General features: G+C 47.5%; 1 long non-coding RNA gene across 3 annotated transcripts in view; it reads right to left on the bottom strand.

Annotated features, from left to right (window-relative positions):
- Positions 1 to 17,069, bottom strand: part of LOC123364660 — a 140,490-nt gene that overhangs the window by 112,471 nt on the left and 10,950 nt on the right. The window lies entirely within an intron of this gene.

Raw genomic sequence — 17,069 nt, 5'->3', positions numbered from 1 at the left:
AAGCTATCCACCTAATAATAGCTATCATTACAACTAGCATTAATTGGAACCATTAGGCATCTTAGCAGCAAGATATACCAAGGAATTTCACTCTTACAGGAGAGATTTCCACATAGCAAAAAGAAGCTTGAATTACTGGCTGTATCTATTCCAGGGATACAGAGAGGCCTTCCTTTTCCAAGGCCGTTGATACTGTACCATTCACTAGCATCCAGGGAAGATCTGAGCTATACAGTTAAAAAAAAGTGTTTACAGCTTATCCTGAATGATTAAAAAGATAATTTCTCATAGACTAAAAGGGATTGATTCCTAACTGTTATTTTGTAGAAAGAGAGTGATGGTCTTTAGCTATTGGGTCAAAATAACAGACCAAATTGATCATAGGGAATGATATAAACACACTATGTAGCTGTGGAAAGGAAAGGTGTCTACATGTGTTCAAGACATCACTTAGTAAAATGCAGATTAACCCCCAGAGATATAAAAAAGGTGCCAGTCGCACCACTTCATATCTGGGGTAAAAGGAAGCAGCAGGTCTGAAGGCAGCATTCATTCCCAGGATGAAGCAGACACCAATTACCTCAACATCTCCTGAAAACATTCCACCTGAGAAATCAGCTTTAAGTTTTGACTGGAGTTCCATAAGAGAAAGACAAAAAGTAATGCATCTCCCAGACAGCCCAGCCTCTGCCACAGATTAACTGTGGGCCGCTAATTGGCTGATGGTTGTAAATAGTATCTGTGTAGCCTCCTCTCCAGGCAGAGTTTTTGCTACAAGGGACTCTCGGATTGGATTCTGTCCCCTTGCACTGGCAGAGCCCAATGGATACAGCCAATTATCTCCAGAAAACACAACAAGCATGTACGTGAATCTCGGTCCACCACTTTTCTCTAGCAACAATGGCCAAGATGTGACCTTACTGCTGCCTTCTGGTTTCTAATTATTAATTTGAAAGAATACAAGTAAATCCACTAAACTTAGAGAAGAAACTAGAAATGGACTCATACTGTGAAGTTTAAATCTGAACTTCCCCACAGTTTAGGAGAGGCTGGATCTGGGATTTTGATCTTGGGCCCCCATCTTTAGGGACAATGTCAAGGAACAAGCATATGACAGGTTTATGCTTAATAATATGCCTTGTTTTAAAGAGCTTAGAATTAAATTAAAATAGAATGGGCCATAGAAGAAAATATAGGTTTTCCAAAGAGAAGTGGATATAGCCTGCCTGCTCTTTGTAATTTTGTCTGTCACTGTAGATGCAGGTGCTTTTCCACAGCTTTTAAACTGTGCCTGAATTGACTGGCTTGGTTGCCAGGGAAACTGACAGGATGATGCTAATAGACACTACTTAGGACACACTGCAAGAAGCTTAACAAAATTGTTTGACATGAAAAAACTCTGTCTCAGAGGCAATGCAACTTAGTTAACGGCTACTGTGAATCTTAGTGCAGAAGTGGGAGCTGGCGGGGATTGTTCTCTTCTTCCCCCTGACATTTCTTATGTAAGGTGTTTATTGGTATACATACTTTGACTGTCAGGATCACTTTGCAGCCATTTTTCTAGCCTGAGTTAGAAACACACCTATCCCAACCATCAAGAATCATCTTGGACCTATAAACTGGCATCTAGGATTTTTTAAGCAATAAATCTTGTTCCGAGTCATGAGTAAGTCTGTGAATGTTCTCCAGATTTCAGAGAGATTTTAATTAAAAAACATATTTGATTTAAAACGTACCACCATTTTGCTCTCAAGCTATAAATTATGGAGGAGGGATCACGGGATGAGTGGCAATTTGCTATGGAGGATTTGATTTATTGCTTCAGAAAGCATTTTATACCAGATGTGGCAGTACTTGTAAATTAAACCCTAGATGTTATGTATTATTATGCTTTCAGGAACACGAGTTTGTCAAAAGTGTTATGCAGGTGGAATCATAAACTCTCCTGGCAATTTTTAAAGGGCACATTAAAGCTGTTCAGTAAAATCAGGTACAAAATAATCTAGACAGGGCTCACATATCTTTACAAAATGCCACTCTTTTATAATAGCTCTTTTATGTAGCCAGTTAGAACAAAGCAATTTTTACATGAAGAAAATCTCCATGAAGTGTAAAATCATTTTGCCCTTTTCACATTATTATATTCAAACAGCAACCTCCCTCCACCTCTTTCTCCACATTACTTCAAAGAATTTCTGTTACATATCTGGAGCCAAATTCTAGTCTCAGTTACATTGGTGTAAATCAAGAAGAATTGCATCAATCTGAAGCTATTCTGAAAATACAGCAGACTAAAGTGTGATTAATCTGTGAGCAAAAGTATTGCCAAGCTTGAAATGAACAAAAGTATTGTCAATGTTAGGCCTCAAACTTCTGCTTTGCAGAGGTGAAAAGGGCACGCTTTGCAAAGGTAAGCTAAGACTTGTGGTCAAAACACGCTGCAACCAGATAACACAGTATGCTGACTCCTATAAAGCGAGATAAGTTGTGCCCCTGGGCACAGCTTGTCTAACCCACATTTAAAACAGTTGGCTAGAAGGAAATAAGTAAGCATAAATTATACAGTCAAAGCAACACAAGGAGATAAATAAACATAAATTATACAGCCAAAGTGACAAAGCTAACCACATTAAAGATTTGGCTGAGCCTAATTGGTTGGCCTGTTTTAAGACATGGCCGACAGATCAGATAAAATGTACAAAGGTACGGGACTGTGTGTGTGTTTCGGTCATAAGGGAAACCTGACCCACATCCCCTGAACCGAAGGGACATGCACTTGTCAATTGTCTGTTTCCAGTGCGAAAAACGGCTGACTGAAGGGTAACGTATTTTCCGACAAATGCAGGGTACGTTTATGGAATAAAGAAGTCAGGTTGCATGCAGCATAAGTTTATGGAGTAAAGAAGTCTGGTTGCTCAAGCTGAATTGATCTCAAGTTGTATCGATACTATAGTGTTAAGAATAGTAGTTAAGTAGCTGATGAATAATAACTGTACATGTACTTGTGCTTATCTTCAGTATAACTTGCCATTTATATTAATCCTTATTCAGCATTGGTCTTTATTCTTGCTTTTCTTATTTTGTCTGTGTTGCCTTTATAGTTGAAAGTCATTTAAAACCTTTTTTGAGGAATAATAAGTAGTTTTAATTTTTTCTTAGAAGGGCACTACTCAACCTCATTACATCTGTGTTGGGTGGAGGGAAGTAGCTATCACCCAGGGCCCAATTAGGGTCCTGATGCATGCCTCCTTCTTCCTTTATCTCCGCATAAAGGAGCAAAACTGAGGAATGCGTTTACAGATTGAGGGCCTTAGTAGATATTTCCACACTGGAGTTGTTGATGCTGTACAGTTACCAGACCATATTCCCATATAATCTTATATCATGCAAAAAAAATTCATTCAAATGTAGCTGCAGGATGCTCCTAAAAACTCACTGCTTGGCTTGTTGCACTTGGCTGAAGACTACATTGGCCCCTGACACATGCAGGGTGCACTGGCCTTAAATACACTGCTTGCCATATCTTATTGCTTAATTCATATTAAGTAGAGGCACCAAACATTAGCCAGTAACTATCAACATTTGCTGGGGAGGGTCTGCAAGATGGAAGGGAATTCCAAGCAGTTTATAAGAAAAAATGATTTTTTCAAACTCAAAGTCTCATTAAAAGTGAAAATATATCCTGGGTTCTCTTTCTCATGTCAACACATGGGACTACACTCACTTGTGCATACAAATCAGGGATGGGAGTTTAAATAACGGAAAACAGTGAAACAAAGTTCAGTGAACTTTTTCCATCCTAGTGTTGGTGTCCCTAGGCCTAAATAAACCAAAGTGGTAACCAAAGGTCTTCCATGCTGTGAACTTTAACCAGCCTAAGATGCTAACAGACAGCAAGCAAAATGTGTAACTGTCAGCTGTCTCAGCTTGCAGCTGCAGGACAGTTTGAAACAGCAAAAAGCGGCGGAAAATCTGCATGCGTTTGTGCTGTGAAGGCCATAGATAAATATGCAAATAGAAACTTTTCTAACATGCTGAAAGGTAATGTTTAAAGTAACTGCTGTTGGAAAGGGAGGGGTGAGGGGGAAAACCAAACAAAAGGCTTACACAAACAAGGGGGGTATAAATACTGGGACCCCGCCTGCGCGCGGGTGTGCAGGATTTGAGAATGCTTTTTCTCCCTGGCACCTTATTTGAGCTCAAATAAACTTGGTTTGCTTCTCCACCCTGGTGTGTTAATTAGTGCGACGCACACCGGGCAACAAACCCTGCTGTTGCTCCTCCTCGGGCCCTTTGAGCCGGCAACACTAGGGTATGTCTATACCGCAATCAGAGGTGTGACTGCAGCACATGCAGACATACCGGAGCTAGTTTTGATCTAGCTAGCTTGAATAAAAATAGCAGTGAAGCCATGGTAAACTAGGCTTCACCTGGGATCCTAGGTGAGTCCTTGAGCAGCTAGCCTGTGCTGCTGTCGCTTCACTGTGGTTGTTATTCAAGTTAGCTAGATCAAAGCTAGCACAGATATGTCTACACATGCTGCAGTCTAAGCATACCCCCATGTTATGGGGAGGGGTTGTTTCCTTTAGCAGGGAGGGAGCTTTTTGTCTCTTCTATTTGCAAATCCTAGTCAGACTAGAAATGTAAACACCAAAGAATCATGGGAATTACTGGAAATAAACTGAATCGAAGCACAAAGTACCTGAACTCTCCTCAGATTTTCACCTGTTTGAGGAAGAGCTGAACTTCTGAGCACTTTTCTTAACTTAGGCCCAAATCCACAAAAGGACTTGGGTGTTATGACACTGAGCATTACAACACAACTTTTAGGTGCCTAGAAAAATCACAGGAACAACAATACAATCCACAAAGCCTGAGCTAGGTAGGGTTGCCAGGTGTCCGGGTTTTGACCGAAACGCTTAGTCAAAAAGGGACCCTGGTGGCTCCGGTCAGCAATACTGACTGGGCTGTTAAAAGTCCAGTTGGTACAGGATGGGCAGGCTCCCTATCTGGCTCCACACAGCTCCCCGAATCAGCGACATGTCCCTCGGCTCCTCGGGGAAGGGACAGCCACAGGGGCACCGTACACTGCCCCCGCCCCAAACACCAGCTCCAAAGCTCCCATTGGCCAGAAACTGCAGCCAATGGGAGCTGCGGGGGCAGTGCCTGGAGACGGTGATGGCACGCAGATCCGCCTGGCCACGCCTCCGCCTAAGACCTGAGGACATGTTGCTGCTTGCAGGGAGCCGCCTGAGGAGAGCGCTGCCCAGAGCCCACACCACAAAACTCCTCCCCAACCCCAACCCTCTGCCCTGTCCCGAAACCTCTCCCACACCCAAACTCCCTCCCAGAGCCCACACCCTTCCCATACCCCAATCCCCTGAGCCCCCTCCTGCACCCAAACTCCAAACTCCCTCTGAGAGCCCACACCCCAACCCTTTGCCTCAACCCACAGCCCCCTCCCGCACTCCAACCCTTGGCCTCAGCCTGGAGCCCCCTCCTGCACCACAAACTCCAGAGCCCACACCCCCAGCTGAAGCCCTCACCTCTCCACACACATTCCAATCCCCTGACCCAGACTGGATCCCCTCCCTCACCCTGAACCCCTCATTTCTAGCCCCACCCCAGAGCCCATACCCCCTCCAATAGCCCAATCCCCTGCCTCAGCCCAGAGCCCCCTCCCACACACTGAACCCCTCAGCCTGGAGTCTCCTCCTGCACCCCAAACCCCTTATCCCTGGCCCCACCCCAGAGCCTGCATCCCCAGCCCGGAGCCTGTACGCCCCCCCACCCCAACCCCCTCCCTCAGCCCGGAGCCCCCTCCCACGCTCCAAAGCCCTCAGCCACATCCCCAGTCTGGAACCCCCTCCTACATGCCAAACCCCTGCCCCAGCCCAGTGATAAGGAGCTAGTGAGTGAGGGTGGGGAAGAGCGAGCAACAGAGGGAGGGGGGATGGAGTGAGCGGGGGTGGAGCCTCGGAGAAGGGGTGAGAACGCCCGTGTGTGTGTTACTGTTCTGCCAACATCACTTTCTAACCATAAAGGAAAATTTAATTTGTGAAATGGTCCAGATTAAGTATTGTACGTAGAGCCAGAATTAGACATTAAAAACCCTCTCTTCTCACCTCTACCCTGGTCATCTTTCAATCTCTTTTGTAGTCTCTAGAGGGAGTCCTAAAAATGAGTGATGGACGTGACATTTTTATGGCCTATGAAATTTAACTGGCTCTCTTCTTTGTCAAGAGTGAAGATTGTTTTTATTCCCCCATCATTAAAAGTTAGTTCACTCCAATTATGGCTTCAGCAGAAGTAATGTTGCCCTTCAGGGAATACATTGACATTTCAAATTAAAAAACATTCCTACTAACAAGCCTATAAATCTTTCCAATTAACTGTATTTTTCACTAGTTTATGAGTCTGTTTTCCAATTGACAATCCTAATCTCTGGGGGTGGGTGGAGAACATCTTTGGAGGGATCTTTCCTTTTCTTGCAGCAGGAGAGAGAACTGATTCCATCAGTAATAAGCCATTTCTTTCATGCAAGCAGGCTAAACTGCACATCAATTGGAGAGAAAGATCTGTTAAAACTAGATAAGTGTCCTCTTTGCTGGTTAGGGGGCTCTGAGGGAAAGTCTGAGATCAGAGTCAGCCTGGAAAGAGCCAGCATAGAGAAAGGTGGGGTGAGTTGTGCCTCATTGCCTTAGGGGCTAGTTTGCTTTGTCTACTTCTGTTTTTGGCTACTGTGTGTTCAGGGGTGGCTCTAGGTATTTTGCCGCCCCAAGCATGATGGCCTTCGGCGGCTTGCCTGCGGGAAGTCCCCAGTTCTGTGGATTTGGCGGCACGCCTGCGGGAGGTTCGCCGAAGCCGCGGGACCAGCGGACCCTCCGCAGGCATGCCGCCGAAGGCAACCTGCCTGCCGCCCTCGCGGTAACCAGCAGAGCGCCCCCCGTGGCTTGCCGCCCCAGGCACACGCTTGGCATGCTGGTGCCTGGAGCCGCCCCTGTGTGTGTTACTGTTCTGGTTTCTAAGAATAAAAGTAGTGTTATGTTGCAACCTTCCAGCAAGAGTACTGTATGTTTTTATCTAACTTCTCTGTTGGTATGTTGGGAACATAACACATGTTCTTATTCCAGAATAAGAGTCCCTTGTCTACACAAACCCTTAGGGTATGTCTACACTGGCAGAGTTACAGCGCTGGCAGTTACAGCACTGCTCAGAGAGCGCTGAAGGGAAACCACTTTTGTGTGTTCACACGGTCAGCTGCCTGCACAATAGCATGTTCAGACTTGCAGCACTTGCAGTGGTATTCGGAGTGGTACACTCTGGGCAGCTATTCCACAGAGCATCTCTTCCTCTTCTGCCGCTATGAGTTGTGGGAAGGCAGAGGGGACCGCAGGGCATCTCCCAATGCCCTGCAATGCATTGCTTTGCATCCCATCAATCCCCGTGCTTCCATCCACATTTGGTGCCATCTTTCAACGGTTTGTGTACTGCGTGCCCTGCCTCTTCGGTCTGCAGGAATGGATCTCGCATTGTTGACCAATATGCTGCTCGCTCTCACTAACACGTCACAAGTGGCAGTGGAGTTATTCCTTAAACTACAAAGGCAAGAGGAGTGTGACACTAATCTCACCACGTATAGTAGCTAAGACATGAAATTGCTTGTGGCGTTCACAGAGGTGCTGACCACAGTGGAACGCTGCTTTTGGGCTCAGGGAACAAGCACTGAGTGGTGGGATCACATCGTCATGCATGTCTGGGATGACGAGCAGTGGCTGCAGAACTTTCGCATGAGGAAAGCCACATTCATGGGACTGTGTGATGAGCTCACCCCAGTCCTGTGGCACAAAGACATGAGAATGAGAGCTGCCCTGCCATTGGAGAAGTTCATGGCGATTGTACTGTGGAAGTTGGCTACTCCAGACTGCTACCAATCGGTCGCTAACCAGTTCGGAGTGGGAAAATCTACCATTGGACACGTGTTGACAGAAGTGCACAAGGCCATTAATCGCATCCTGCTCCGAAAGACCGTTGACTCTGGGCATCATGCATGACATTGTGGATATCTTTGCACAAATGGGCTTCCCTAAGTGCAAAGGGGCAATAAATGGCACTCATATTCCAATTCTGGCACCAGACCACCTAGCACATTAATTGTAAGGGGTATTTCTCTATAGTTCTCCAGGCACGTGTGGATTACCATGGGCATTTCATGGACATTAACGCAGGCTTTTCAACATTTAAAAGCCCACTGGCACTGCCTAAATGGGAGGCTGGACCCAGCTGATGACAATATTCCCATGCTTATAGCCGCATGCTGTACACTCCATAATATTTGTGAAGGGAAGGGTGAAAGTTTCACTCAGGGCTGGACTGCTCAGGCTCAGTGCCTGGAGGCTGAATTTGAACAGTCAAAGACCAGGGCTATTAGAGAGGTGCAGCACGGGGCCATAAGGATCAGGGATGCCTTGAGTCAGCAATTTAAAGCTGAAAGCCACTAATATTTGTTGCTATGCTCGGGAGTGCAGTGCTTGTAATGCTAGGAGGTGATTGTGATTGGTTCAGACGATGCACTATGAAGGTTTACGAAAATTGTCTGTTGCTTTGCAGGGCTCTGTTTGCTTTCAATTAATAGAATAAAGATTGCTTTCAAACCAACACAATTCTTTTATTAAAAACAACAACTGGAGGAGAGAGACAAACAAAAAAAAACATCAGCAGTGAGAGCGATAGGGGAAGGGAGGGTCCCAGGAGGAGGTGGGGTCCTGGGACAGTTAAAGATTTGTGTATGTCCAGGTATCATATGCAGCCTTGGCCTTTGGAGTACAGTGTAGTGGGTACTGTACTTCAGCAGGGCTAAACTGCAGATGGACGGATGTTGAGTGCAATGGGTACCGGGAGTCCACAGGGCTGGACTGTGACGGGGGGGAGTGGAATGCAGCGGGGACAGACTGGAGCCAGGAGGTTGATAAGAGAGTGTTGGCGGTGTCTGGGGGGCGCATGGGAAAGAGTTTTGCGACAGTGGCTGCAGAGGAGGGCAGGCGGGCGCGGAGCTGCTCGGTTTGCAGTGCTAGTAGTGCCTGGAGTGTATCCACTTGGCGCTCCATAACTTTTAAGAGCCGCTCCATGGCTTCGTTCTGGTGCACTGTGTTCTCCTTTTGGTCCCTCTTCTTGCTGTCCGTCACTGCTTCAATTCTCGTTTTTCAGCCGCGCAGTGCCTCCCCATGATGGCAGGGTGGCGCATGAAAGTTACCCTTAGTGGGGCAAGAAACAAAGTAGCTCGGCCAAAGAACCTGTGGCAGGAGATTGCCCAGTATCTCCATGAGAGTTTCCTAGAGATCTCTGAGGCAGATCCCTGTGAACTGAGGGAGTCAATCAACACCCTGTTCTGCCGCTCAGACTAGGCATGTGGTGGTACCCGCATCATACAGACAGAAGCCTGCTTTCCTCCTGCTCCCAACAAGTCACTTCAGCGATTCCCAAAATCAAAGCCACTTACCAAGAGCCTCCTCTCCTGTTTGCGCTTCGCCAAGCTCCAACAGCTGTGACTCGCTAGCCTCCTCCCGGGTAGAGAAGAGCTCTTGACTGCATGCATCTCTGACATCTGAGTCGTCCTCTGCCTCTGCCTCCACATCCTCATCCAAGATTTCCTCCTCCTGGCTCGGTCCACTCTCGACTGGCACGTCAGCCCCCGAAGTAGCCACAGTGGCCTTCACAGTGAAGGTGGGGTCACCACTGAGTATCACGTCCAGCTCTTTGTAGAACCAGCAGTTCACAGGTGCAGCACCGGAGTGGCGGTTTGCCTCCCGTGCCTTGTGGTAGGCGTTCCACAGCTCCTTCACTTTCACCCTGCACCGAAGTGTGTCCCAGTCATGGCCCCTTTCTGTCATGCATCGTGAAATCTGTCCGTAGGTATCATAATTCCTATGGCTGCAGTGCAGCTGGGACTGCACAGCCTCCTCTCTCCAAATGCTGATGAGGTCCAGCAGCTCGGCATTGCTCCAAGCGGGGATCGCCTGGTGCATGGAGCAGGCATGGCCACCTGGAAAGATACACTGAGGCCACTGCACGCATCATCGAGCAAACAGGAAGGAGACTTTCAAAATTCCCAAGGAATTTAAGGGGTGGGGCTCACAGTTGGTCACCTGAGGGCAGGGCAGTAGAGTTGAAACCAATGACCAGAGAAGCGAGAACAGACATTGTAGGACACCTCCCAGCAGCCAGTCGCAGCGCTGTAATTGACCAGGGTGTCTATACTGGCACCATGGCGCTATAGCCCTGGTGCAGAAAGCTGTACACCTCTCGTCAGGGTGGTTTTTTTACAGCGCTGCAACTGCGCAATTTCTGTGCACTAAGTGGCTTGGCAGTGTACACACCTCAGGAGTTACAATGCAGAAAGCTGCTTTACTGCGCAGAAAGTTGCCAGTGTAGACAACGCCTTCGTTTACAGCAAACTAGGTTGTTTACCTTCCCCGCAGTAGCCTGCTGCAGATCAACTGGGTGGACCCTGCTGACACACTAACAGTTCATTAATGTGCACTGATCTGGTCCTCTTTGAAACAGGACTCTATCGAAATGCATTAACATATTGTGTATGTGCATCAGCATGGTCCACAAAGACAGTTAAACCACCACAGATTAGTGCCAGGTAGATACACACCCCAGTTTACAGCAAACTAAATGTTCACGTAGACAAGCCCCAAACTAGCTTAAACCACTTTGGAAGTGGACTCAAACTGGCAAATACTTAATCCACTTTAAATTCTATCCGATCTTATTACGGATTAACTTTCATGTGTAGACAAACCCCAAAATGCAGGGCCACCAGACCCATAAAGTTAAAAGTAATAGCAATTTCAGTCTGCTTCGAATATGGAATAACTGGGAGCCAGTATGGTTTTGTGGAACATTTTGCATGATTCCTCGGAGTAAAAAACTAAAGCTTTTAGAAACACTAGCTTTGATTACAAGATTAGCGATCCTCCGTTGGGATTGGCTAATGCTCTTCTTACTCTGGCACAGGGCTCAATTCATGAAAAGCCTAACAGCTCGGTGCCTGGTCCTAAAACCCTTACTACACAAGCTGCATTCCAGGAACAAAGTACTGGATCCTGGAGATGTCCGATCTGCAGAGCTAAACAGTGATAGACAAGCAGAGTGAGGCCAAGTAGAACAAGATCTTGTCTACTCTAGGCTTTGTCCAGCTCCAGGGTCCAGAGCAGTGGTGATAGGCATAAGTATAGACAAGGAGTGGGCACCCACTAGCACATATGTTCTGTAGAGCTGCTCTGAAAAGGTTTAGATGGCACCATGATTAACATGCTTACAGCTGCCTGGAGCCCAGCCTATGCTGCAACACTAGTGTCTGCAACAGCAGGAAGTGGCTCAGAGAAAAGACTAGTGTAAAGAAGAAACAGAGATAGGCTAAGAAAGGTTCTTGAATGGCCCATGTCCAAAACTAGTAATCTGAAGGCAAATGACACAAAACAAGGAAAAACCAAGTTCCTGGCTCTCAGCTGCCATGGGAAAGTGGAGGAGAACTGAAAGAAAAAGTGTTCCTGGAATCGATGGGGAAAGAACATTAAGAAGTTTCCACAGATGACCGTTAGAGAGACAGAGTGTTTTGGGGAGAAGGAGTTTTGGAAGGGGCATAGGGAACAGTTTTGGAGGTGAGGATCCAAGACTCAGACTTGAGAGTGAAGAAAGAAACATGGCAAAAGCCACTGAGCTTCAAATGAAGCAGTTAAACCCTTGTTAGAACCATTACAACATCCCCTACAATAAAAGACACAGGAACAAGATTTGTCTGTAGTTGTATGGTGGCACAAAATGGGGGTTGAGCTGCAATGGAATACGGTACAAGAAGTGGTATCTGACATGAGTCCCCCTGAAATTTTCATTTCTCACACACACAGAGAAATAGGCTGAAGACCCAACACAACAAAAAACACTATTGATGGCCTTCTCACATTCTTAAAGAATATTTACCTGATGCAACAAAACTAAACCCCATAAAATATGCTGCTGTACTATAGGGTTGTGGAAACTCTGTAGAAGAGAAGAGATTATACCAATTAAGTGTCTGCCTCCAATATATTGCCATTCTATACGCTGAATATGAATATTTTATCGACACCCTCCTCCCCCACCCATCCTCAGTGATACACACAAGTCTAGTATCAGAGGGGTAGCCGTGTTAGTCTGGATCTGTAAAAGCAGCAAAGAGTCCTGTGGCACCTTAGGGCTGGTCCACACTAGCTCTTTAAATCGAATTTAGCAGCGTTAAATCGAATTAAGCGTGCACCCGTCCACACCAGGAAGCCATTTAATTCGACATAGAGGGCTCCTTAGTTCGACTTCGGTACTCCACCTCGACAAGGGGAGTAGCGCTAAATTCGACATGGCTATGTCGAATTAGGCTAGGTGTGGATGCTAATCGATCTTAGTAGCTCCAGGAGCTATCCCACAGTGCAACACTCTGTTGACGCTCTGGACGCCAGTCGGAGCTTGGATGCTCTGACCAGCCACACAGGAAATGCCCCGGGAAAATTTGAATTCCTTTTCCTGTATGGACAGTTTGAATCACATTTCCTGGTTGCTCATCGGGGCGAGCTCAGCAGCACCGGCAACGATGCAGAGCTCTCCAGCAGAGGAGTCCAGGCAATCTCAGACTAGAAAGAGGTCCCCAGCATGGACTGACCGGGAAGTCTTGGATCTGATTGCTGTGTGGGGCGATGTGTCTGTGCTTTCGGAGCTGCGCTCCAGCAAATGGAATGCAAAGACCTTCGAGAAGGTCTCCAAAGCCATGAGAGACAGAGGATACAGCCAGGATGCAACGCAGTGCCGCGTGAAAGTCAAAGAGCTGAGACAAGGCTACCAGAAAGTCAGAGCGGCAAACGGACGCTCCGGAGCCCAGCCCCAGACATGCCGCTTCTACGAGGCACTGCATGCCATTCTCGGTGGGTCTGCCACCACTGCCCCACCAGTGTGCGTGGACTCTGAGGATGGGATAGTGTCGACGGACTGTTCCTCGAAGATGTTCGCGGACGGGGAAGATGAGGAGGACTAGGCAGTCGACGGCGCTTTCCCCGACAGCCAGGATCTCTTCCTCACCCTCACTGAGATCCCCTACCAACCCTCCCCAGCCGTTACCACGGACCCTGAATCGGGAGAAGGATCAGTCCGTAAGTGCTTTAAACAAGTTAACATTTATTTATTAAAAGCAGCTAAGAACAACGAGTTAACATTTTTTTAGTAATTAAACAGGGAGAGACATTAGGAGAACAGAAGGTCTACATACAGGGGGATGGAACTTTTATCTTCATAAGATATCTCCAGGAAACTCTCCTGGAGGTAATCTGAAAGTCTATGCAGGAGGTTCCTTGGCAGAGCTAGCTTATCGTGTGCCCGAGGTAGCACACTTTGCCTTTCCATGCTATAAAAGCTGGAACTCCGGGACCATTGCCCTCACGAGCATGGCAGAGTAGGCCCCTGGGTTGTGGTGGCTTTCTTCCAGCATGCGCGCTCTCTCTGCCCGTGAGACTCTCCTCAGGGTGATCTCTCTCGCACACTCCTGCATGAAATTAGAGTAATTGGGGTACTATTAGTAATGGGAGCGCTTAACTGTTCCTTTGCATAACAAGAAGCCTCACTTAACAGCCACGTGCTGCAGTCTACAGAGTGGCAGCATACAGGGATCTTTCCCAGTGAACAGCCGCGAGAGGGTGCAACAGGGGCCGAGTTTATGCTTTCAGGATTGCCTGCATCAAGAGGACAGAGCTGTACATTCACTTCTATGAATCCAAAAGTGTTTGGCTTACCATGCCTTGCTGCTACACGAATTCTTCTTTCCTGCAAAGGTTCTCTGATCTGCAGCCCAATACCCCAGGCAATGAAAGCGCATTCAGAGAAATCGAACTTTCCATTAGTGAGTGCGCATGAGACAGGTGCTGTGCATACTCTTGTTCACAGACACCGAGTAGACTATGTTTCTTTGTTTAAAAAATGTATCATTGTAAGAAATTCACTATCTTTTTGACATCACACAGGTGCAACTGTATCACGACCTGATGCACCATGCCCCTCACAGATGATGGCGCAAACTAGAAGGCGTAAGAAAAAGACAAGGGACGAGATGTTTGCTGAACTTATGGGCTGCTCCAGAGCCGAGGCGGACCAGCAGAGCCAGTGGAGGGAGAACCTCAGTCAGCAGCACCACTCACTCTGCGAACGGGAGGACAGGTGGCGTCACGAGGACCAGCAGGCGACTCAAACGCTGCTTGGACTAATGACGGAGCAAACGGACACGCTCAGGCGCCTTGTCGATGTTCTGCAGGACCGCAGGCAGGAAGACAGAGCCCCCCTGCACTGTATCTGCAACCGCCCACCCCCGCCTCAAACTCCAATCCCCCCTCATCAAAAATAACAAGAAGGAGGGTCACCAGGGGCCGTGAAAACTGTCACTGCACCACAGGACAGTGTTAAATTACCCAAAAGCTATCAGTCACTACATTTTGAAAAGTCCTTCCCTTACTGTGTTGTTGATTATTAAAAGTAGTTTTCTGTTACTTACTTTTTCAGTCATGGTTTTTTACACAACGCTGTGTTAGATGTCTTGGGTGGGTCGTTGGGTGGTTGAGGGGGTAGTGTAATGCATAGGACAGTCACCTTTAGCAGGGTACAGAGACGGGGGCTGGATCAGCAGCATGTCACACACACAGTGCAGTCAGTAGGCGGTTAGCTGGTATCGGAGGTGGTTTGCAGGTTTTCTGTCATTGGGGGTGGTACGTGCATTTGTAGCGGGGGAGGGAGGTTACAGATGTCATGCAACGGTCCCTGTAATGGACCGCAGAGCCACACAGCAGAGGAATCTGTATCCGTCCTCCCCCGCAACAAGGCCACATAGCCCCCGCACACAGAGTCCAAAAAAGGAGGGATGGCAGGATCCGTTGAAACAAGCAGTCCGGCACTGCTGACCGGTCTGGGAGCGGGAGCATGTCAAACCTCGACTTTAGAGGCGGTCTTTACATGACCACACACCCTACCCAGCACAGTGTACGTCCCAGTTTCAACCCTTTAACGCAAAGTCATCAATAAAGACACGGTTGTAAAGCTACAGCGGAGCACGTACTTTAATTTTTAAATGTGTGTTAGAAGTTGGGGAAGCGGGGTGGACGGGGTATGTAACTGCAGAGGCTAGTCAACAGTAACTTGGTAAAGAAACAGGGGCAGGTTCAGCTTCTCTGTGAAGAAACTGAACAGTCACAGTTCACGCTGCTCGCTGCTCGCTGGTACTTGAAGAGTTCCTTGTCACTGTGCAAGGTGCCTGCATAGGGCGTGACGAGCCAGGGCATTAGCGGGTAGGCTGGGTCCCCTAAGATCAGTATGGGCATCTGCACATCCCAAGCGTTATTTTGTGGTCCGGGAAGAAACTACCTTCCTGCAGGCGTCTAAGCAGACCAGAGTTCCTGAAAACACGCGCGTCATGAACTTTGCCTGGCCACCCGACGTTGATGTTGGTAAAACGTCCCCCATGGTCCACCACTGCTCGCAGCACCATTGAAAATTAGCCAAATTTCTCAGCAGCTGACTGCGGAAGAGGTGGACGATAAGTTGCGAGGAGCTGACAGCGGCCACAACTGCAGCAGGATCCGTGCTCGCAGTGCTGTGGCGCCCGCGCTGTCACTGAGAAGAAAAGTGCACGAACAGATTGCCAGCTGGCGCTTTCAGGGAGGGATGCTGGGCGTGATTGACGGTTCAGTGATGACAGTTACCCAAAACCACCCTCCACACAATTCCCCTCCCCCAGCATGCATTGGTGGGAAATCCCAGTATTCCAATGGGCGGCGGGGAGTGCGGGAACTGTGGGATAGCTTCCCACAGTGCACCGCTTCCAAAGTCGACACTTCGCCCGTTACTGTGGACTCACACAGTCGAATTAGTGTATTTATTGTGGATACACAATTTCGACTTCATTAGGTCAATTCCAGAAATTCGAATTAAGATGAATCGAAATAGTCTTGTAGTGTAGACGTACCCTTATAGACTAACAGACGTATTGGAGCATGAGCTTTCGTGGGTGAATACCCACTTCGTCGGATGCATGTAGTGGAAATTTCCAGGGGCAGGTATATATATGCAGGCAAGAAGTAGGCTAGAGATAACGAAGCTAGTTCAATCAGGGAGGATGAGGCCCTCTTCTAGCAGTTGAGGTGTGAAAACCAAGAGAGGAGAAACTGCTTTTGTAGTTGGCTAGCCATTCACAGTCTTTGTTTAATCCTGAGCTGATGGTGTCAAATTTGCATATCAACTGAAGCTCAGCAGTTTCTCTTTGAAGTCTGGTCCTGAAGTTTTTTTGCTGCAGGATGGCTACCTTTAAATCTGCTATTGTGTGTCCAGGGAGATTGAACTGTTCTCCTACAGGTTTTTGTATATTGCCATTCCTAATATCTGATTTGTGTCCATTTATCCTTTTCCATAGGGACTGTCCGGTTTGGCCGATGTACATAGCAGAGGGGCATTGCTGGCATATGATGGCGTATATTACATTGGTGGACGTGCAGGTGAATGAACCAGTGATGGTGTGGCTGATCTGGTTAGGTCCTGTGATGGTGTCGCTGGTGTAGATATGTGGGCAGAGTTGGCATCGAGGTTTGTTGCATGGATTGGTTCCTGAATTAGAGTTACTATGGTGCGGTGTGCAGTTACTGGTGAGAATATGCTTCAGGTTGGCAGGTTGTCTGTGGGCGAGGACTGGCCTGCCACCCAAGGCCTGTGAAAGTGTGAGATCATTGTCCAGGATGGGTTGTAGATCCCTGATGATGCGTTGACACAAGTCTAGATAATTTAATACAGCTAACGGGAACACTTAACTCTGATACTACAGTCAGATTAACAGGCTTTTGCCAGGAGGAAGCAGCCCTATATGTCTATGGTGCATTTTTGGAGGACATCTGCCAGTCTGAATCAAGGCTCTCTACTCTAAAAACAACAAAAGTCCTAGTGCAGCAAGCATGTTTGCAGATCAGGAGCAATGGCAATGCAGCTGCTGGCTCTGCAAGAAATCTAGA

The sequence above is a fragment of the Mauremys mutica genome, chromosome 2 (genome assembly GCF_020497125.1).
Source record: "Mauremys mutica isolate MM-2020 ecotype Southern chromosome 2, ASM2049712v1, whole genome shotgun sequence".
Classification (NCBI taxonomy): Eukaryota; Metazoa; Chordata; order Testudines; family Geoemydidae; genus Mauremys; species Mauremys mutica.
The sequence above is the reverse complement of the archived record's forward strand: the minus strand, read 5'-3'. Positions and strand labels throughout refer to the sequence as shown.